We start from the raw sequence: 22,138 nt of genomic DNA on the forward strand, positions 1-22,138 counted from the left end.
CCCATTGGATGTAACGAAGCATAAAATGGCACCTGGAATCACAAAATGCAAGAGTTTAGTCCTTGCTGAACATAGCCTTGGGGAAAGTTTACAAAGACTTCAATATGACTCATGGAATCATTACTTCTGCGCCAGTTGTGTTGGCAGCACAGACTAACATTCGTATTCACCAAAAGGGGCAGGGCGAAGAGGTGGGTCCCCAAAGCTACCTCAGCCAGAACAGGAATTGAACACGTGCTGTTAGTATTATTCTGAACCACATGATCGCTTCTCGGCCTTTTGGCTAAGATCAAGTGTAGTATCTGTTCTTATCAGTGCTTATTTGATTGAGAAGAGACCATGATCATTGCCTTTTGATCCTGGGGAAGCTTTGAGTAAAATGGCTATAACCAATTTTCGAGCTTCGGGCCAGGGAGTGCGCAACACCGTTCGGGTGGTCGTGAAGGACAAGGAAGGAGATGCACCGGTCGATCGCACCTTCTTCATCAAGAAAATTCTCTTCGATTGCTGCGGATTTCAAGCGACGGACGTCTTCTGCCTGCAGGATTTCCCCAGCAGTGGATACTTCGACGTGACGTTTCGGAACGTGGCGGGATGCATCAAGTTCCTGAAGGCGTTCAAGGAGAAAGGGGACCGGGCGCCACTGTCGATCCTCACAGCGGAGCCGCTCTTCACGCTTCCGTCACAACGGGACCGGGTGGTGACTATTCACCTCTACAACCCCCATGTTCCGGTGGTGGATGTACTCACCTTTCTCGCCAGGTACGTCGAGGTGGCCGGCAGCAGCACTGATGTCAAGGACCCCTTTGGGATTTGGACCAGCAAGCGGCAGGTCAAGGTGACCTTGAAGGTAGATCCCAGTGGAGCCATCATCCACCCTCCCTCCAGCTTCGCTATCGGGGGAAGTCGAGGCTTCTTGGTCTACGCTGGGCAGCCCAGAGTTTGCCGCACCTGTGGCAAATCTGGTCACATGGCAGCCAACTGCAGCACGGTTGTTTGCAAGAACTGCAAGGAGGAAGGCCATCAGACCAAGGACTGTAAGCAGACTAAGTGTTGCAACTTGTGCGGTGCGGCAGGCCATCTCTACAAGACCTGCCCCAAACGTTGTCTCAGCTATGCTCAGGCGGCAAGGTCCAAGGAATGGCCGGGCGAAGGTTCGACGAAGGCGTCCGCTGTTCGAAAGGAGACCAGCAACCTTCTCCGCAGTGAGGAACTTCAACCTGAGAAGGAAGGGGAGGCGGCTGAAACCAACGACCCAGCACCTACCCAGCGCCCGGAAACCCCTCCTCCACAGACAGAATCAATGGAGGAGGAGGCAGCAGATGGACAAACAGGTCAGTGGCAAGTGGTCCAGAGGAAAACCACAAAGAAAAAACATCCCAAAGCCACCACCCAAACCAGTGGCAAGAGGAGGCTCTCTTCTGAATCAGACTGCAACAACTCCTCTTCACTGGACGGGGAAATGCTGGAACGACAGCCCCTTCAAAAGAGGCGGCAGAACTCCGAGATGGATGATAAAGCATCCCAGCCCCCGGGCACTGGAAGCTGTGATGGGCCCGGCGTGCCCCAACCCCAATTCCCCACACGTAACGACGTGGCCAACGCATCTCAGCTCCGGGACACCGGGAGCAAAGACACGTCTGGCGCACCTGAGCTCCGGGAGACCGGGAGCTGTGATGTTTTCGAGGAGGAACAGATGGAAGCAGCTGAGGACAACCCAATGCTCTCTGCCTACAAGACCCCCCCGATGTCACCCGAGCGGCACAAACCCTGCATGAAAAATCAGGAGGGGTTTCTGAGCCCAACCAACGTGAAACTGCTTGCGCATACGATGGGTATGCAGGAACATCCCGAAAGGGAAGGACTGGGACTAGCGAGGACGAATGGTATGGGAAGCAACAACTAATTTTTAGTAAAAAATGGGTGTAAGAATTGCTTCCATTAATGTGCGTAGCATTAAATCTACTACGTGTTTCAACCTTGGATTACCTTGCCAAGGTCAAAGCTGACCTACTGTTTCTGCAGGAGTGTGGAATACCACACCTCAGCACCTACAGGCAGTGGTCGCGATGGTGGTCCCACGGGCCATCGATCTGGTCGGGGGTTAATGACTGCCGTTCCTCCGGCCTGGGTATTCTGCTGCGGGGAGGTAACTTCACCGTCTCCGAAGTTAAGGAGGTGGTGGGCGGCCGCCTCCTCGTAGCAGACATGATGTACAACAACGCTCCGCTCCGGTTGATCAACATGTACGCCCCGGTACAACGCAGCGAGCGGCTGACCGTCTTCCAGCAGCTCCCACTGCTGCTGGCGACGTCCAGGCCGGTCATCCTAGCCGGTGACTTCAACTGCATCATCGATGCGGCTGGACGATCCGGCAGTGACGACAGCAAACTGGACGCTACGTCCAGATTCCTAATAGAAACAGTTAAGGATGCCAAACTGCACGACGTCTTCAGCAAACCTGCAGACGGAGCGCAGCGCAGATACACATGGTCAAGATCGGACGGGTCTGCCTGTTCCAGGATTGACTTCCTGTTTGTGTCCCGTGCTGTCACGGTCGGATCCACCGACGTCAAGCCGGTGTTTTTCTCCGACCACTGCCTCTTACTGGCCGACTGTCACTTACAGGACGACCAGCGGGTTGGCAGAGGGACGTGGAAGCTCAATGCGACACTGCTGACCCCAGAGAACGTTGAGGAACTCAAAAGGGATTACAATGGTTGGAGGACCGTGAAACCCCTCTTTGAGTCTCCAGTTCACTGGTGGGAAGCGATTAAGGAGAACATCAAGAGGTTCTTCATCCACAAAGGTGTTCAGAAGGCGAGAGAGAGACAGAGGGAACTGTCCCGACTCCAGAAAATTATGCAAAATCTACTCCGGTTGCAGTCAATGGGGGTCGAGGTCAAGGAGGACCTCCAAGAGGTGAAGAGCCAGCAGGCCTCGCTCTTTGCCAAGGAGGCCTCCAAGATCATCTTCCGGTCCAGAGTCCGCTCCATCAAGCAGGATGAGACGTGCTCGCGTTACTTCTTCCAAAAGGTACAGAGAGAGAGCTCTGTTATCAGCAGCCTGAAGGAAGAAGATGGCTCGGTAACGTCTTCGCAGTCCGACATACTAAGGATCAGCAAATCCTTTTATGCTGGGCTGTATGACGCGAAGCCCACAGACAGCAGAGCCTCCCAGTCCTTCCTGTCATCTATCACAGAGGTCCTAGATGACAGCAGGAGGGAGAGACTGGACAAGCCGCTAACTCTGGACGAGCTGACAAAGGCCGTCGAGTCTTTCGAGACGAGTAAAACCCCCGGGAGCGACGGCTTACCGGTCGAGTTGTACTCGGCCCTGTGGGACTGGGTCGGCCCGGACCTGCTGGAAGTATACGAGAGTATGCTCCTGGCCGGCAGCATGTCAGAGACCATGAGAAAAGGCATCATCACACTCATTTACAAGCAGAAGGGGGAGAGGGCAGAAATCAGAAATTGGCGGCCCATCTCACTGCTTAATGTTGATTACAAGATTCTGTCCAAAGTCATAGCCAGTCGAGTCAAATCTGCTCTGGAGTTGGTGATTCACCCCGATCAGACCTGTACTGTACCCGGCAGGAAGATCTCTGATAGTCTCGCGCTACTCAGGGATACGATCGCCTACGTACGGGACAGGAGGGTGGACACCTGCCTCATCAGCCTGGACCAGGAGAAGGCTTTTGACAGGATATCGCACACCTACATGATGGACGTGCTTTCCAAAATGGGGTTTGGGGAGGGAATCTGCAATTGGATCCAACTGCTCTACACAAACATCAGTAGCGCAGTCTCAATCAACGGGTGGGAATCTGAAAGTTTCCCGATCAAATCTGGAGTCAGACAGGGCTGTCCTCTGTCCCCGGTCTTGTTTGTTTGCTGTATTGAACCCTTTGCTGAGTCTATTAGGAAGGATGCGAGCATAAGAGGGGTGACAATCCCAGGCAGCGGAGGCACTCAGGTCAAAACCTCCCTGTACATGGATGACGTCGCCGTCTTCTGCTCGGATCCGCTGTCCGTGCGCAGACTGATGAGCATCTGCGACCAGTTCGAACTGGCCTCGGGAGCCAAAGTTAACCACGGCAAGAGCGAGGCCATGTTCTTTGGGAACTGGGCTGACCGATCCTTTGTCCCCTTCACCGTCAGGTCAGATTACCTGAAGGTGCTGGGGATATGGTTCGGAAGTGCCGGGGCGTGCACCAAAACATGGGAGGAGCGAGTAGCCAAGGTACGACAAAAGTTGGGCATGTGGGGGCAGCGATCTCTCTCCATTGTGGGTAAGAACCTGGTCATCAGGTGCGAGGCGCTCACGTTGTTGCTCTACGTGGCGCACGTCTGGCCCATACCCCACTCCTGCGCCGTGGCAGTCACCCGAGCCATTTTCCGCTTCGTCTGGGGATCTAAAATGGACCGGGTCCGGAGGGACACGATGTTCAAATCTCTGGACATGGGCGGGAAAAATGTACCCAACGTGGCCCTCATCCTGATGACCACCTTCGTGTGCGGCTGCATCAAGCTGTGTGTAGATCCCCAGTACGCAAACTCCAAGTGTCACTACGTGCTGAGGTTCTATCTGTCCCCGGTGTTGCGAAGGATGGGCCTGGTCACATTGCCGCGGAACGCACCATGCAGTTGGGCGGCGCCGTACCACCTATCCTTCGTGGAGCAGTTTCTGCGGAAAAACACCTTTGACCACCGGTCCATCAGGCAGTGGTCTGCACGGAATGTCCTCAAGGCCCTACGGGAAAAGGAAACGGTGGATCCTGTCGGATGGTTCCCCGAGCAGACCGTCAAAGTCATTTGGCGGAATGCCTCATCACCAGAACTTTCAAACAAGCACCAAGACGTAGCTTGGCTGGTGGTGAGAAGGGCCCTCCCCGTCAGATCCTTCATGCACATCCGAAGTCTCGCCCCCTCCGCACAGTGCCCCCGTGTTGGCTGTGGTGGGGAAGAGACGGTCGCCCACCTCCTCCTGGAATGTGCCTTTGCAAAGCAGGTGTGGAAAGAGATGCAGTGGTTTTTGTCAAGGTTCATCCCAAGCAGCTCTGTAACACAGGAGTCTGTGCTCTTTGGGCTGTTCCCAGGGACGCACACCGAGACAAACATCAACTGCTGCTGGAGGACTATCAATTCGGTGAAAGACGCCCTTTGGTCTGCCCGAAACTTGCTGGTCTTCCAGCGCAAAGAGTTGTCCACCACCGAATGTTGCAGACTGGCACATTCCAAGGTCCAGGACTACGTGCTGAGGGACGCACTAAAGCTTGGGGCAGCCGCAGCAAAGGCTCAATGGGGAAAGACCACAGTGTAAGGTTCCCCCACCAAGCTGGACTGAGGGGCTGGATCCATGGGAAACCCCTCGAACTGTATCGTTAATATTCTGAATTGTTGTAAATGTAAAACTGTAATTGACATGACAATTGTGAAACGGAAGGGTTGGGAAGAAACTCATGACAGTATTGAAGGAAACTGATCTCCCTTGCAATGTTTGTATTTTTTGGTGCTGTTTGGAAACTGTTTGGCAATGTAATTTTTACAGATTTTTATGAATAAAGTATATTTTGGAAAAAAAAACATGCCAGTTCACTGCTGATCCTTAGTATGTCGGACTGCGAAGACGTTACCGAGCCAGCTTCTTCCTTCAGGCTGCTGATAACAGAGCTCTCTCTCTCTACCTTTTGGAAGAAGTAACGCGAGCACGTCTCATCCTGCTCGATGGAGCGGACTCTGGACCGGAAGATGATCTTGGAGGCCTCCTTGGCAAAGAGCGAGGCCTGCTGGCTCTTCACCTCTTGGAGGTCCTCCTTGACCTCGACCCCCATTGACTGCAACCGGAGTAGATTTTGCATAATTTTCTGGAGTCGGGACAGTTCCCTCTGTCTCTCTCTCGCCTTCTGAACACCTTTGTGGATGAAGAACCTCTTGATGTTCTCCTTTATCGCTTCCCACCAGTGAACTGGAGACTCAAAGAGGGGTTTCACGGTCCTCCAACCTTTGTAATCCCTTTTGAGTTCCTCAACGTTCTCTGGGGTCAGCAGTGTCGCATTGAGCTTCCACGTCCCTCTGCCAACCCGCTGGTCGTCCTGTAAGTGACAGTCGGCCAGTAAGAGGCAGTGGTCGGAGAAGAACACCGGCTTGACGTCGGTGGATCCGACCGTGACAGCACGGGACACAAACAGGAAGTCAATCCTGGAACGGGCAGACCCGTCCGATCTTGACCATGTGTATCTGCGCTGCGCTCCGTCTGCAGGTTTGCTGAAGACGTCGTGCAGTTTGGCATCTTTAACTGTTTCTATTAGGAATCTGGACGTAGCGTCCAGTTTGCTGTCGTCACTGCCGGATCGTCCAGCCGCATCGATGATGCAGTTGAAGTCACCGCCTAGGATGACCGGCCTGGACGTCGCCAGCAGCAGTGGGAGCTGCTGGAAGACGGTCAGCCGCTCGCTGCGTTGTACCGGGGCGTACACGTTGATCAACCGGAGCGGAGCGTTGTTGTACATCACGTCTGCTACGAGGAGGCGGCCGCCCACCACCTCCTTAACTTCGGAGATGGTGAAGTTACCTCCCCGCAGCAGAATACCCAGGCCGGAGGAACGGCAGTCATTACCCCCCGACCAGATCGATGGCCCGTGGGACCACCATCGCGACCACTGCCTGTAGGTGCTGAGGTGTGGTATTCCACACTCCTGCAGAAACAGTAGGTCAGCTTTGACCTTGGCAAGGTAATCCAAGGTTGAAACACATCGCGTAGTCGATTTAATGCTACGCACATTAATGGAAGCAATTCTTATACCCATTTTTTACTAAAAATTAGTTGTTGCTTCCCATACCATTTGTCCTCGCTAGTCCCAGTCCGTCCCCTTCGGGATGTTCCTGCATACCCATCGTATGCGCAAGCAGTTTCACGTTGGTTGGGCTCAGAAACCCCTCCTGATTTTTCATGCAGGGTTTGTGCCGCTCGGGTGACATCGGGGGGGTCTTGTAGGCCGACATACTAAGGATCAGCAAATCCTTTTATGCTGGGCTGTATGACGCGAAGCCCACAGACAGCAGAGCCTCCCAGTCCTTCCTGTCATCTATCACAGAGGTCCTAGATGACAGCAGGAGGGAGAGACTGGACAAGCCGCTAACTCTGGACGAGCTGACAAAGGCCGTCGAGTCTTTCGAGACGAGTAAAACCCCCGGGAGCGACGGCTTACCGGTCGAGTTGTACTCGGCCCTGTGGGACTGGGTCGGCCCGGACCTGCTGGAAGTATACGAGAGTATGCTCCTGGCCGGCAGCATGTCAGAGACCATGAGAAAAGGCATCATCACCCTCATTTACGAGCAGAAGGGGGAGAGGGCAGAAATCAGAAATTGGCGGCCCATCTCACTGCTTAATGTTGATTACAAGATTCTGTCCAAAGTCATAGCCAGTCGAGTCAAGTCTGCTCTGGAGTTGGTGATTCACCCCGATCAGACCTGTACTGTACCCGGCAGGAAGATCTCTGATAGTCTCGCGCTACTCAGGGATACGATCGGCTACGTACGGGACAGGAGGGTGGACACCTGCCTCATCAGCCTGGACCAGGAGAAGGCTTTTGACAGGATATCGCACACCTACATGATGGACGTGTTTTCCAAAATGGGGTTTGGGGAGGGAATCTGCAATTGGATCCAACTGCTCTACACAAACATCAGTAGCGCAGTCTCAATCAACGGGTGGGAATCTGAAAGTTTCCCGATCAAATCTGGAGTCAGACAGGGCTGTCCTCTGTCCCCGGTCTTGTTTGTTTGCTGTATTGAACCCTTTGCTGAGTCTATTAGGAAGGATGCGAGCATAAGAGGGGTGACAATCCCAGGCAGCGGAGGCACTCAGGTCAAAACCTCCCTGTACATGGATGACGTCGCCGTCTTCTGCTCGGATCCGCTGTCCGTGCACAGACTGATGAGCATCTGCGACCAGTTCGAACTGGCCTCGGGAGCCAAAGTCAACCACGGCAAGAGCGAGGCCATGTTCTTTGGGAACTGGGCTGACCGATCCTTTGTCCCCTTCACCGTCAGGTCAGATTACCTGAAGGTGCTGGGGATATGGTTCGGAAGGGCCGGGGCGTGCACCAAAACATGGGAGGAGCGAGTAGCCAAGGTACGACAAAAGTTGGGCACGTGGGGGCAGCGATCTCTCTCCATTGTGGGTAAGAACCTGGTCATCAGGTGCGAGGCGCTCACGTTGTTGCTCGACGTGGCGCAGGTCTGGCCCATACCCCACTCCTGCGCCGTGGCAGTCACCCGAGCCATTTTCCGCTTCGTCTGGGGATCTAAAATGGACCGGGTCCGGAGGGACACGATGTTCAAATCTCTGGACAAGGGCGGGAAAAATGTACCCAACGCGGCCCTCATCCTGATGACCACTTTCGTGTGCGGCTGCATCAAGCTGTGTGTAGATCCCCAGTACGCAAACTCCAAGTGTCACTACGTGCTGAGGTTCTATCTGTCCCCGGTGTTGCGAAGGATTGGCCTGGTCACATTGCCGCGGAACGCTCCATGCAGTTGGGCAGTGCCGTACCACCTATCCTTCGTGGAGCAGTTTCTGCGGGAAAACACCTTTGACCACCGGTCCATCAGGCAGTGGTCTGCACGGAATGTCCTCAAGGCCCTACGGGAAAAGGAAACGGTGGATCCTGTCGGATGGTTCCCCGAGCAGACCGTCAAAGTCATTTGGCAGAATGCCTCATCACCAGAACTTTCAAACAAGCACCAAGACGTAGCTTGGCTGGTGGTGAGAAGGGCCCTCCCCGTCAGATCCTTCATGCACACCCGAAGTCTCGCCCCCTCCGCACAGTGCCCCCGCGTTGGCTGTGGTGGGGAAGAGACGGTCGCCCACCTCCTCCTGGAATGTGCCTTTGCAAAGCAGGTGTGGAAAGAGATGCAGTGGTTTTTGTCAAGGTTCATCCCAAGCAGCTCTGTAACACAGGAGTCTGTGCTCTACGGGCTGTTCCCAGGGACGCACACCGAGACAAACATCAACTGCTGCTGGAGGACTATCAATTCGGTGAAAGACGCCCTTTGGTCTGCCCGAAACTTGCTGGTCTTCCAGCGCAAAGAGTTGTCCACCACCGAATGTTGCAGACTGGCACATTCCAAGGTCCAGGACTACATGTTGAGGGACGCACTAAAGCTTGGGGCAGCCGCAGCAAAGGCTCAATGGGGAAAGACCACAGTGTAAGGTTCCCCCACCAAGCTGGACTGAGGGGCTGGATCCATGGGAAACCCCTCGAACTGTATCGTTAATATTCTCAATTGCTGTAAATGTAAAACTGTAATTGACATGACAATTGTGAAACGGAAGGGTTGGGAAGAAACTCATGACAGTATTGAAGGAAACTGATCTACCTTGCAATGTTTGTATTTTTGGTGCTGTTTGGAAACTGTTTGGCAATGTAAGTTTTACAGATTTTTATGAATAAAGTATATTTTGGAAATAAAAAAAAAACATGCAAGCCATCACAGTGCAGGGGTGGGGTATGGGCCAGACCTGTGCCACGTACAGCAACAATGTGAGCGCCTTGCACCTGATGACCAGGTTCTTACCCACAATGGAGAGAGATCGCTGCCCCCACATGCTCAACTTTTGTTGTACCTTGGCTACTCACTCCTCCCAGGTTTTGGTGCACGCCCCGGCCATTCTGAACCATATCCCCAGCACCTTCAGGTAGTCTGACCTGACGGTGAAGGGAACAAAGGATCGGTCAGTCCAGTTCCCAAAGAACATGGCCTTGCTCTTGCCTTGTTGCTGTACATGGCGCAGGTCTGGCCCATACCCCACTCCTGCGCTGTGGTGGTCACCCGAGCCATTTTCCGCTTCATCTGGGGATCTAAAATGGACCGGGTCCAGAGGGACACGATGTTCAAATCTCTGGATAAGGGCGGGAAAAATGTACCCAACGTGACCCTCATCCTGATGACCACCTTCGTGTGCGGCTGCATCAAGCTGTGTGTGTAGAGCTCCAGTACGCAAACTCCAAGTGTCACTACGTGCTGAGGTTCTATCTGTCCCCGGTGTTGCGAAGGATGGGCCTGGGCACATTGCCACGGAACGCTCCATGCAGTTGGGCCGTGCCATACCACCTATCCTTCGTGGAGCAGTTTCTGCGGGAAAACACCTTTGACCACCGGTCCATCAGGCAGTGGGCTGCATGGAATGTCCTCAAGGCCCTACGGGAAAAGGAGACGGTGGATCCTGTCGGATGGTTCCCCGAGCAGACCGTCAAAGTCATTTGGCGGAATGCCTCATCACCAGAACTTTCAAACAAGCACCAAGACGTAGCTTGGCTGGTGGTGAGAAGGGCCCTCCCCGTCAGATCCTTCATGCACACCCGAAGTCTCGCCCCCTCTGCACAATGCACCTGTGGTGGCTGTGGTGGGGAAGAGACGGTCGCCCACCTCCTCCTGGAATGAATCTTCGCAAAGCAGGTGTGGAAAGAGATGCAGTGGGTTTTGTCGAGGTTGATCCCAAGCAGCTCTGTAACACAGGAGTCTGTGCTCTACGGGCTGTTCCCAGGGACAAACATCAACTGCTGCTGGAGGACTATCAATTCGGTGAAAGACGCCCTTTGGTCTGCCTGAAACCTGCTGGTTTTCCAGCGCAAACAGTTGTCCACCACCGAATGTTGCAGACTGGCACATTCCAAGGTCCAGGACTACGTGCTGAGGGACGCACTAAAGCTTGGGGCAGCCGCAGCAAAGGCTCAATGGGGAAAGACCACAGTGTAAGGTCCCCCCACCAAGCTGAACTGAGGGGCTGGATCCATGGGAAACCCCTCGAACTGTATCGTAAAAATTTTCATTTGCTGTAAAATGTAAAAATGTTAATGGCATGACAAATGAAATGGAAGGGTTGTGAGGCAACTCATGATTGTATTGAAGGAAACTGATCACCTTTGCACTGTTTGTATTTTTTGACTTGATGCTGTTTTAAAATGTTTGGGAATGTATTTTTTACAGATTTCTATGAATAAAGTATATTTTGGAAATTAAAAAAAAACATGCAAGCCATCAAGCCAACTAATTTAACCAGCCCAGAAGGAGACCATTTGGCCCATCGAGTCCAGACCAGCTCTTTGTAGAGCAACCCAATCAGTCCCATTCATCCGCTCTATCCCCATAACCCTGAAAGTTTACTTCCCCAAGGGCCCATCCAATTTCCTTTTGAAATCATTCATCGTCTCTGCTTCCACCACGTTCGTAGGCAGCGAGCTCCTAATCACTATCATTCGCTGCATAAAAAAGTTCTTCTTCACATCCCACTGCCCCCCAACCACTGCACCTCCTCCATCCAGCCCCGTCACCCCACCCCACCCCCGTCTCGCTTGTCCAAAACCTTAAATCTGTGTCCCCTAGTCCATGTACCATCAGTTAATGGGAACAGCTTTTCTTTGTCTACCCAACCTGTCATAATCTAGTACGCCTCGATCAAATCTCTCCTTAGTCTCCTTTGCTCCAAGGAGAACCCCAGCTTCTCCAACCTAACCTCATAGCTAAAATCCCTCATTCTTGGAACTATTCGGGTAAATTTCCTCTGCACCCTCTCAAGGACCCTCATATCTTTCCTAAAGTGTCGTGGCCAGAACTGGATGCAGTGCTCTAGTTGTGGCCTAACCTGAGCTTTATAAAGGTTCAGCAAAACTTCCCTGCTTTGTATTCAATGTCTCTGTTTATGAAGCCCAAGATCCCATGTGCTTTGCTAACTACTCTCTCAATATGACTTGAGGTATAGAATATAAGAGCAGGGAGATTATGATGGAGCTGTATAAAATGCTAGTTAAGCCACAGCTGGAGTACTGTGTACAGTTCTGGTCACCATACTATAGGAAGGATGTGATTGCACTGGAGAGGATGCAGAGGAGATTCACCAGGATGTTGCCTGGGCTGGAGCATTTCAGCTATGAAGAGAAACTGGATAGGGTTGTTTTCCTTTGAGCAGAGAAGGCTGAAGGGGGACCTGATTGAGGTATACAAAATTATGAGGGGCGTAGATAGGAAGAAACTTTTTCCCTTAGCAGAGGTGTCAATTATGATTTAGAGATACAGCACTGAAACAGGCCCTTCGGCCCACCGAGTCTGTGCCGACCATTAACCACCCATTTATACTAATCCTACACTAATCCCATATTCCTACCACATCCTCACCTGTCCCTATATTCCCCTACCACCTACCTATACTAGTGGCAATTTACAATGGCCAATTTACCTATCAACCTGCAAGTCTTTTGGCTGTGGGAGGAAACCGGAGCACCCGGAGGAAACCCACGCAGACACAGGGAGAACTTGCAAACTCCACACAGGCAGTACCCAGAATTGAACCTGGGTTGCTGGAGCTGTGAGGCTGCGGTGCTAACCACTTCGCCACTGTGGTAATCAGGGGGCATAGATTTAAGGTAAGGAGCAGGAGATTTAGAGGGGATTTGAGGAAAAAAAATTTCACCCAGAGGGTGGTTGCAATCTGGAATGCACTGCCTGAAGAGGTGGTAGAGGCAGGAACCCTCACAACATTTAAGAAATATTTAGATGAACACTTGAAACGCCATAGCATACAAAGCTACGGGCCAAGTGCTAGAAAATGGGATTAGAATAGATAGGTCTTTGACGGTCGGCACAGACATGATGGGCCAAAGGGCCTGTTTCTGTGCTGTATAACTCTATGACATTGGTCTCAGTCCTGTTGAGGTGCAACCTATCCCTTTTGAATAGATGCCTCCTGCCCCAGAACTGATCCCAAAGTCCCAAGAAACTGAAGCCCTCCCTCTTACATTATGCCTCCAGCCACGCATTTATCCTCCCTATCTTCCTATTTCTACTCTAGCTGGCATGTGGCACTGGGAGTAATCTGGAAATGACTACCTTTGAGGTTCTACTTTATAACATCCTCCCTAGCTCCAGAAAATCTGACCATAGGACCTTAATATCTTTATTATATTTTTTCATGGAATTTGAGCATCACAGGCAAGGCCAACATTTTTTGCCCATCCCTAACCGCCCTTAAGAAGGTGGTGGTGAGCCACCTTCTTGAACCGTTGCAGTCCATTTGGTGTAGGTACACCCACAATGCTGAGAGGAAAGGCGTTGCAGGTTTTGACCCAGCAACAGTGAAGGAATGGCGATATAGTTCCAAGTGAGGATGGTGTGTGGCTTGGAGGGGAACTTGCAGGTGGTGGTGTTCCCATCTGTCTGCTGCCCTTGTCCTTCTAGGTGGTAGAGGCCGTGGGTTTGGTAGGTGCTGTCGAAGGAGGCTTGGTGACATGTTCTGTCTATGTGGTTGGTACCGTGTGTATCAGAACCTCTGGTTCACTCACTTCCCCCTGCCGAATATTCTGCACCCTCTCCGTTATGTCCTTTACCCTGGCACCAGGGAGGCAACACACCATGCTAGACTCACGATGATGGCTATAGAAATGTCTGTCTGTCCCCCTAACTATGGAATCTCCTATAATGACTGAACTTCTACTCTTTGCTGTTCTCTCTTGTATAGTTCCTTCCTCATTGGTGCCATGGTCTGGACTGCACTCCTTCACATCGTCATCACTCCCAGCACTCTATAAAGCTGAGTATCGGTTTGAGAGTGGCACACACACTGAAGACTTCTTTACCTCCTGCCTCTTCCTACTTTTCCAGATGGCCACCTATCTACTATCCTGAACTCTCACTGCCTGTGGGGTGACCACCTCCTGAAAGGTACGAGCCAGGAAACTCTCATCCTCCCTGATGCTCCGCAGTGACTGCAGCAGTCCCTCAGTCTTGGAAATCCTGAGCTCGAGCTCAAGCAGCTGGAGACACTTCCTACACACGTGGTCATATGGCCCACACTTAAATACTTCATAAATAAATCCTGTGTTTAATGAAAACTCTAGTTGTACCTGTAAAAATGTTTCTCAGATTATTTGCCTTTACCTTCCTGCATTTCTGTGGTGGTGCTTGCTCATCTTCCTGGGCTCCTCTCAACTTATTGACTTGACTTGATGCCCCACCCTTGCCTGAAAGAGACTTCCAAACTGTGCATGTATGTGCGGACTCTGAGAGAAGACAGAAATCACCTTCATTCATGATATCCTGCATTATGAAAGTCCATTTCATGCATACATTGCTAAACACAAATGGCACATTTTTTCCTAGTGTTTACATTCTTATCTTGTTTGTTATGCCTGTGGGTGATTTACTCAACTGATAAAGAAATTTTATTTTGCATTAATTAACAATTGAATCCTGTGGTGAATACCCAAAAAGGGAGAGTGTAAGTCAGTTATGATCAGACTGTATAGTGCCCTGGTCAGAGCAGACCTTGAATACGTTGCCCAGTTCTGGTTGTCAAGAAACAAGTGAGAAAGTCAAGTTCTGTGGAGAAGAGATACAACACTGCCCCCGCCCACCCCCCCAATTTCCAGGACATGAGTTATAAGCTCAATTTGGAAAGGAGGCGTCCCACAGGTGACCTTAGAGAATTTTTTTTCGTTCATGGGATGTGGGTATTGCTGGCAAGGCCAACATTTATTGCCCATCCCTAATTGCCCTGGAGAAGGTGGCGGTGACCCACTTTTATGAACTCGTTAGATATGAGTTCCAGGATTTTGACCCAGCAACAGTGAAGAAACGGCGATACTGTTCCAAATCAGGATGGTGTATGACTTGGAGGAAAACTTGCAGGTAGTGGTGTTCTCATGCGGCTGCTGCACTGGTTCTTCTACATGATAGAGGTCGCGGGTTTGTGATGTGCTGTTGAGGGAGCATTGGTAAGTTGCTGCAGTGCATCTTGTAGATGGTACACACTGTTGCCATTGTGAGCCAGTGATGGAAGGACTGAATGTTTAAGGCGGTGGGTGGGGTGCTGATCAAGTGAACTGCTTTGTCCTGGATGGTATTGAGCTTCCTGAGTGTTGTTGGAGCTGCATTCATCTAGGCAAGTGAAGAGTACTCCATCCCATTCCTGATTTGTGTCTTGCAGATTGGGAACAGGCTTTGAGGAGTCTGGAAGTGAGTTACTCGCTGCAGAATTCCCAACCTCTGACCTGCTTTTGCAGTTACAGTATTTATGTGTCTGGTCCAGTTAAGATTCTGGTCAATGGTAACCCCCAGGATGTTGAAGGTGGGAGATTCTGCAATGGTATCATTGAATGTCAAGGGGAGGTGGTTAGATTCTCTGTTGTTGGAGATGGTCATTGCTTGTCACATGTGTGGCATGAATGTCACTTGCCACTTATCAGCCCAAGCCTGAATGTTGTCCAGGTTGTGCTGCATGTGGGCACAGACTGCTTCATTATCTGAGGAGTTGTGAATGGAATTGAACAGTGTGCAAACATCAGCGAACATCCCCACATCTGTCCTAATGATGGAGGGAAGGTCACTGATGAAGCAGCTGAAGAAGGTGAGCTTAGGACATTGCCCTGAGGAATTCCTTCAGCTATACGCTGGGGCTGAGATGATTGGCCTCCAGCAACCACAACCATCTTCATTTGTGCTAAATATGACTCCAGCCAGTGGAATTTTCCTACTGATTCCCATTGGCTTCAATTTTACTGGGGCTCCTTGTCAAATGTTCAAATGTTCCCTTGATGTCAAGGGCAGGCACTGTCACCTCACCTCTGGAATTCAGCTGTGTTATCCATGTCTGGACCCAGGCTGTTATGTGGTCTGGAGCTGAGTAGTCCTGGTGGAACTCACACTAAGCATCTGTGAATAGGTTATTAGTGAGTAAATGCCTTTTAATATCACTGTTAGCAATACCTTTCCAACATATTTCTGCTGATTGAGAGTAGACTGATGGTGTGGTAATTGGCTGGATTGATTTGTCTTGCTTTTTGTGGACACGACATACCTGGGCAATTTTGTACATTATTGGGTAGATGTCTGTGTTGTAGCTGTACTGGAATAGCTTGGCTAGGGGTGCAGCTAGTTCTGGATCACAAGTCTTCAGCACGACAGCTGGGATGTTGTTGCAGCCCACAATTTTTGCTGTATCCAGTGTGCTCAGTCATTTCTTGATATTGTTTCGACCAGGTGAAAGGGGTCTAGGGGTTCCCTCTCAATCTTTGCTTGGTTTAACCATAACAGGGTTTAATTTTAAAACACCGTGTTTTTAGCTCCCCCTCAGTGAATCCTTGTTCACTGCTCCAATTGTAAGGCAAAGAAATCAGACAGGTTTCCTTAGATTGAAACAAGAAAGGTGGAAGTTTATTAATCTTAAACTCAAATCCAGTTAACGACTACGAATATGCGATGCAACCATGCTAGCATGCATACGTGATAAACACACACGCAGATAGAGACAGAAAAAGTAGAAAAGAATAAAGGGGAAAAGTTTGAGGCAATATCTGGTAGTTACAGTCCTTTAAGTTCAATGTGGAGTCTTTAGTTGTCGGTAAGTCTTGCAATTCATTGGGGCCCAGTTCATGCTTCAACTTGTTTCGATGTTGGAGTCTTTTCTCTCCTGCAGTGTACATGTCTTCCATGTGTCCAGTGGCTTGGGGGAAAGCGCGAGAGAGAGAGAGACAGCCAGGCGAGAGACTTGATTGTTTCAGCTTCAGTTGTGAACGGCCCTGTGGCTAGTTCAAAAAACCTGGAGCAGCCAGTTAGTCATGTGACCAGCTGCTTTAACCAGTCCTGGCTTTGTGGATTGCATCATTTTAGCAGGCCCTGGAATGTGCTTCCTTACCCCTTCAATGTCTGGTGATCAAAATCCATTTGGGTTAATTGGAGCAGGGAATAGTCCTTTGTCTCCACAAGCAGCGTCTCTTAGTATACAAATGTCCTTCCAACCCAGTGTCTGGTGATCTTCAAACAAATAATTTCTTCACTCCAATAATAGTTTAAAATCAATGTTCATATGACAAAATTGATATTTCTCAGTCTTGACAGGTGGGGGTCTGCATGACACCTCCACACCCAGCGGAATGAAATGCGATTTTTAAAAAAGAGCATTTCATTAAAAGGGACTATGACTATGACTAGAGAGCAGATAAGGACAGGAACACACACATGCATCTCTCTCATTCATTCAGAACCCTAACAATTGTTACAGCCTGTCTTTTCATGGTAGCAGTGCTGTTGTAATGGCCCTTTTTGGCATCCCAATAAACATGTGGTTTTTGGGGAAATTTTTTCAGTTTGCACATTTCCATGACTACCTAAAGGGGTCTCTGTTCTTGTTGAGGTCTGCAGGGGGAGGGTTAGGTTTAATTATCCCTAGGTGGGAGTTCTGCTCAGGGGCAGCAGCAGTGGGCGGTTCCACTCTGAACTCTCTTTCAGTGCTTCGATGAATCAAGCAAGGGCTTTTCACCTCAGGGAATGGCTGGTTCCCTTTTTTCCTGACTGTGGGGGTGGATTCTTTGCTAATCTTCCCTTTTTTCTCTGGGACATACCTGCTTGCAGGTATTTGTCCAAATTCTACTGTACTCCCCTGCAGCACTTCGACCAAGTGAGGCATCACCCTCACAGTTTCTTTGCCCTCTTTAGGACTTTCTTTGTCTCTGCATGTGCCTGTAAATGATGTTAGCAATGCTGGTGGGGTGCTTCTAATGTCTGCATTTACATAGGAGGATGTGGGGTCTAATTTTTCAAACATTTCGGGGTTGGCTGACCGGACAGTAGGGTTTTTCATCTGGGATTCTTCCCAGATTTCCTTTAACCTGCCTTTTTGGTCCCTTTTCCCCCATTCCTTTCTAACGTGTTGCCAGCCTTGTGCCTGCCTGTCCCCTTTTGTTCTCAGCAAGGGTCCCTTACAGTTCACCAGCCCTCTGCTGGAGGGTCTTCCAGATGCCAATACAGGAATTAGGGCGTGCAGATTTCACTGTAGGTTGGGTTTTCCCCTCAACCTTGCACATGTGGCAACTCCTGCAGTACTCCACCACATCTTTGCGGAGATTTGGCCAGTCAAACTGCTGTCTTATGGGGACTTTGGTTTTTCATATACTGACTTGTACAGCCACTGCAATCTCATGGGCCATTCTTACTATTTCTCTCCGGTACTTCTGCAGCACCACTAACTGGTGAACCATTGTCCACTCCTTGCTCTCAGGTCTGTGAGGAGAGCTCCATTTCCTCATCAGTACCTCATTCTTTAAATAATAGCAATCAGGGACTCCCTCTGCTTCACTTTCAGAATGGGCAGCCTGTGCTAACTCTTTCAATACTGGGTCAGCTCACTGACCCTCAGCTAGGGAAGATTTATTTAACTCATTCCCTGGGTCTTCTAACTTACCAAAGAAAGTCTCGGACAGACAGTCCTGGTCATCTGCCTGCAGTGCCAATTCAGTCTCCTCTGGGGGGAGCTGATTTGATCATGGCCTCACTCATTACACATTCAGGGACACTGGAGGGGACTGTCTCCTGCCACTGCCCTGTTTCACTGGCCTCCTTCGGTCTCTGTTTCACTACTGAGGAAGCTACCACCTTCACCCCGCCAGATAATTACCTAGGAGCAGGTCAAGCCCGCCCACAAGAAAACTAGAGACAATCCCTATGGCCACTGGTCCTGAAACTAGGTCGCACTCCAAGTGCACCCGGTGTAAAGGTACAGGCATTCTGTGCCCTCCAATACCATTCACCACCATTCTGGAGTTTACTGCACTCTCTGGGGGAAAGGTCAGACCTTTTCCCAGTAAAAGGGATTTATTGGCCCCTGTGTCCCTGAGAATTACTATGGGCTTGCTGCCCCATTTAAGGGGTATGGGGTTACTCTCCTTTCAGACACAAAACCCTGATAATCCTCAGGAATCCTATTAAATTTTCCTGCATTTGCAGCCGTAAGCTTCCTGGGTCTCACTCTTACTGCAGTTAAAGCCACAGCTTGTTCTGCTGTGCTTTCCATCAGGGTCCCTTCTTCACTGAGTGGGTGAGCCCTGATTAACCCTACACATTTTCCCTTTAGTTTCCAGCAGTCAGATCTTAAATGCCTGCTTTATTACAATGGAAGCACTCAGGTCTCTGGGTCTCACTCCTACTTACAGCACCTTCCTTTTTGGCTGAAGGAGGGCCCCCTGTAGCTCCTGCTTTTCTTTCCCTCCCAGGACTACTTGGGCTTCTATCACCTTCCCACCCTTTGTCCTTTTTGGATTTGTGGGGGTGATTAGGAAAGGTTTTCCCCTGGGAAATTGACCTATAAATGAGAGCAAACTCATCGGCCAGGATTACTGCCTGCCGGGCTTTATGAGCCTTTTGTTCCTCCACATGTGTCTTTATGGAGAGTGGGAGAGAGTTTTTAAATTCCTCTAACAAAATTACGTCTCTGAGATTGTCATAGCTGAGCTGTACTTTAAGAGCCCTCAGCCACTGGTCAAAAGCCAGCTGGTTATTTCCCTAAAACTCCAGGTAAGTTTGATCAGCTTATTCTTGAGGACTCTAAACTTTTGGCAATAGGCTTCCGGTACTAACTCATATGCTCTAAGGATAGCATTTTTTGTCAGTTCATAATCTGATGAACTCTCATCTGGCAACATGGAATAAACCTCATGGGCTTTTCCTACTAATTTGCTCTGTAACAACAGAGTCAAAGCCTCAGCCGGCCACTTTATCTGCCTTGCCAGTTTTTCAAAAGATACAAAAAATGCTTCCACGTCTCCCTCATTGAATTTTGGGATCAGTTGGGAAAGTTTTAACAATCCTGTACCCAGCCCTGAATTACGCTCTTCCATATTGGCCATGCTTTCACTGGGGTTACTCTGTTGCCTCCTAGCTAACTCAAGCCGCTTCAGCTCTCTCTCTTCACATTCTTTCTGGAAGGTTCTTTCTCTTTCTCTCTCCTCTCTTCCTTTTTCTCTCTCCTGTCTCTCTCTTCCTTTCTCCTCTAATTCACTTTTCCTCTGTTCCAATTGTAGCTAGCAATACCCTGTTGGAGTCTACTTCTAATCCTGTTTCGACTTCTTCAGATTCAAGGGAAAAATGGTTGGCCACTAGTCTTAGGAGTTCAGACCTCCTATCCATGCCACGTACAGTGATCCCACACTGCTCAGCCATTTTCCTCAACTCCTCCATAGACAGTGCTTTTAACTTATCCCAAGTTACTTCACCCTGGCTTGGGGAGCTACTGGCTTCAGTCGCAGACATGTTAGTATTCTAGCACACACAACCACAAGAAAACATGTATTGAAATCTTTTTTCTTTTGCTTGGGATAATTTGGTTTCCCACTTCCAATTTCTCGTTTGTCTGTGGGTAAAATCCCGGATGAGCCCCCATATTTCTGTTATGACCAGGTGAGAAAGGGGTCTAGGGGTTCCCTCTCAGCCTTTGCCTGGTTTAACCATAACCGGGTTTAATTTTAAAAACACCGTGTTTTTAGCTCCCCCTCAGTGAATCCTTGTTCACTGCTTCAATTGTAAGGCAAAGAAATCAGACAGGTTTCCTTAGATTTAAACAAGAAAGGTAGAAATTTATTAATCTTAAACTCTAATCCGGTCAATGACTACGAATATGTGACACGACCACACTAGCATGCATACGCGATAAACACACACGCAAATGGAGACAGAAAAAGTAGAAAAGAATAAAGGGGAAAAGTTTGAGGCGATATCTGGTAGTTACAGTCCTTTAAGTTCAATGTGGAGTCTTTGGTTGCTGGTAAGTCTTGCAATTCATTGGGGCGCAGTTCAAGCTTCAACTTGTTTCGATGTCGGAGTCTTTTCTCTCTTGAGGTGTACATGTCCTCCATGGGTTCGGTGGCTTGGGAGAAAGTGAGAGAGAGAGAGAGACAGCCAGGTGAGAAACTTGCTTGTTTCAGCTTCAGTTACAAACTGCCTTCTGAATTCAAACTGTCCTGTGGCTAGTTCAAAAAACCTGGAGCAGCCAGTTAGTCATGTGACCAGCTGCTTTACCCAGTCCTGGCTTTGTGGATTGCATCATCTTAACAGGCCCTGGAATGTGCTTCCTTACCCCTTTAATGTCTGGTGTTCAAAATCCATTTGGGTTAATTGGAACAGGGAATAGTCCATTGTCTCCACAAGCAGCGTCTCTTAGTATGCAAATGTCCTTCCAGCCCAGTGTCTGGTGATCTTCAAACAAGTCATTTCACTCCAGCAACAATTTAAAATCAATGTTCATATGACAAAATTAATATGCCTCATTCTTGGCAGGTGGGTGTCTGCATAACAATATCATGTGAAATGATTCAAGTTGGCTGAAGAATGGCATTCATGATGCTGGGGATCTCAGGAAGAGACCAAGATGGATCATCCACTTGGCACTTCTGGCTGAAGATGATCACAAAGACTTCAGTCTTGTCTTTTGCCCTGACATGCTGGGCTCCGCCCTCATTGAGGGTGGTGATATTCAAGGAGCCTCCTCCTCCACTTAGTCGTTTAATTGTCCACCGTCATTCACAACTGGATGTGGCAGGACTGCAAAGCTTTGATCTGATTCGTTGGTTGTGATTAGCATTGTCTATCACATGTTGCTTCTGCTGTTTAGCATGCATGTAGTCCTATTTGTAGCTTCACCAGGTTGGCACCTCATTTTTAGGTATGCCTGGTGCTGCTGCTTGCATGCTGTCCTACACTCCTCATTGAAACAGGGTTGGCACCCTGGCTTGATGATAATGATAGAGTAAGAGATATGTCAGACCATGAGGTTGCAGATTGTTGTAGAATACAATTCTTTTGCTGCTGATGGCCCACAGCATCTCATGGATGTCCAGTTTAGAGCTGCTTGATCTGTACTGAATCTATCCTATTTAGTACAGTGGTCGTGCCACACAACATGATGGAAGGTATCATCAGCGTGAAGTCAGGACTTGTCTCCACAGGGAATGTGGGGTGGTCACTCCTACCAATACTGTCATGGAAAGATGCATCTGCAACAAGTAGATTAGTGAGGAATAGGTCAAACAGGTGTTTTTCCTTGTGTTGACTCTCACAACCTGCCGCAGGCCCAGTGTAGCAGATATGTCCTTCAGCACTTGGCCAGCTTGGTAGGTCATGGTACTGCCAAACAAAATTTTAGTCCCACAGCCAGAGTACATTCTGTGCACTTGCTATCTTAAGTGCTTCTTTTAAGTGATTCATCAGTTGAGAGAGGGCAGTAGGTGATAATCAGCAAGAAGTTTCCTTGCTCATGCTTGACCTGATGCAATGAGACTTCATGGGGTCCAGAGTTAATGTTGAGGCCTCCC

At 49.7% G+C, this 22,138-nt stretch overlaps 1 pseudogene; it reads left to right on the forward strand.

Annotated features, from left to right (window-relative positions):
* The first annotated feature begins 263 nt into the window (after window positions 1-263).
* On the forward strand, window positions 264-372 carry LOC137379297 (U2 spliceosomal RNA; annotated as a pseudogene).
* The last annotated feature ends 21,766 nt before the right edge of the window (window positions 373-22,138 follow it).

The sequence above is a fragment of the Heterodontus francisci genome, chromosome 17 (assembly GCF_036365525.1).
Source record: "Heterodontus francisci isolate sHetFra1 chromosome 17, sHetFra1.hap1, whole genome shotgun sequence".
Classification (NCBI taxonomy): Eukaryota; Metazoa; Chordata; class Chondrichthyes; order Heterodontiformes; family Heterodontidae; genus Heterodontus; species Heterodontus francisci.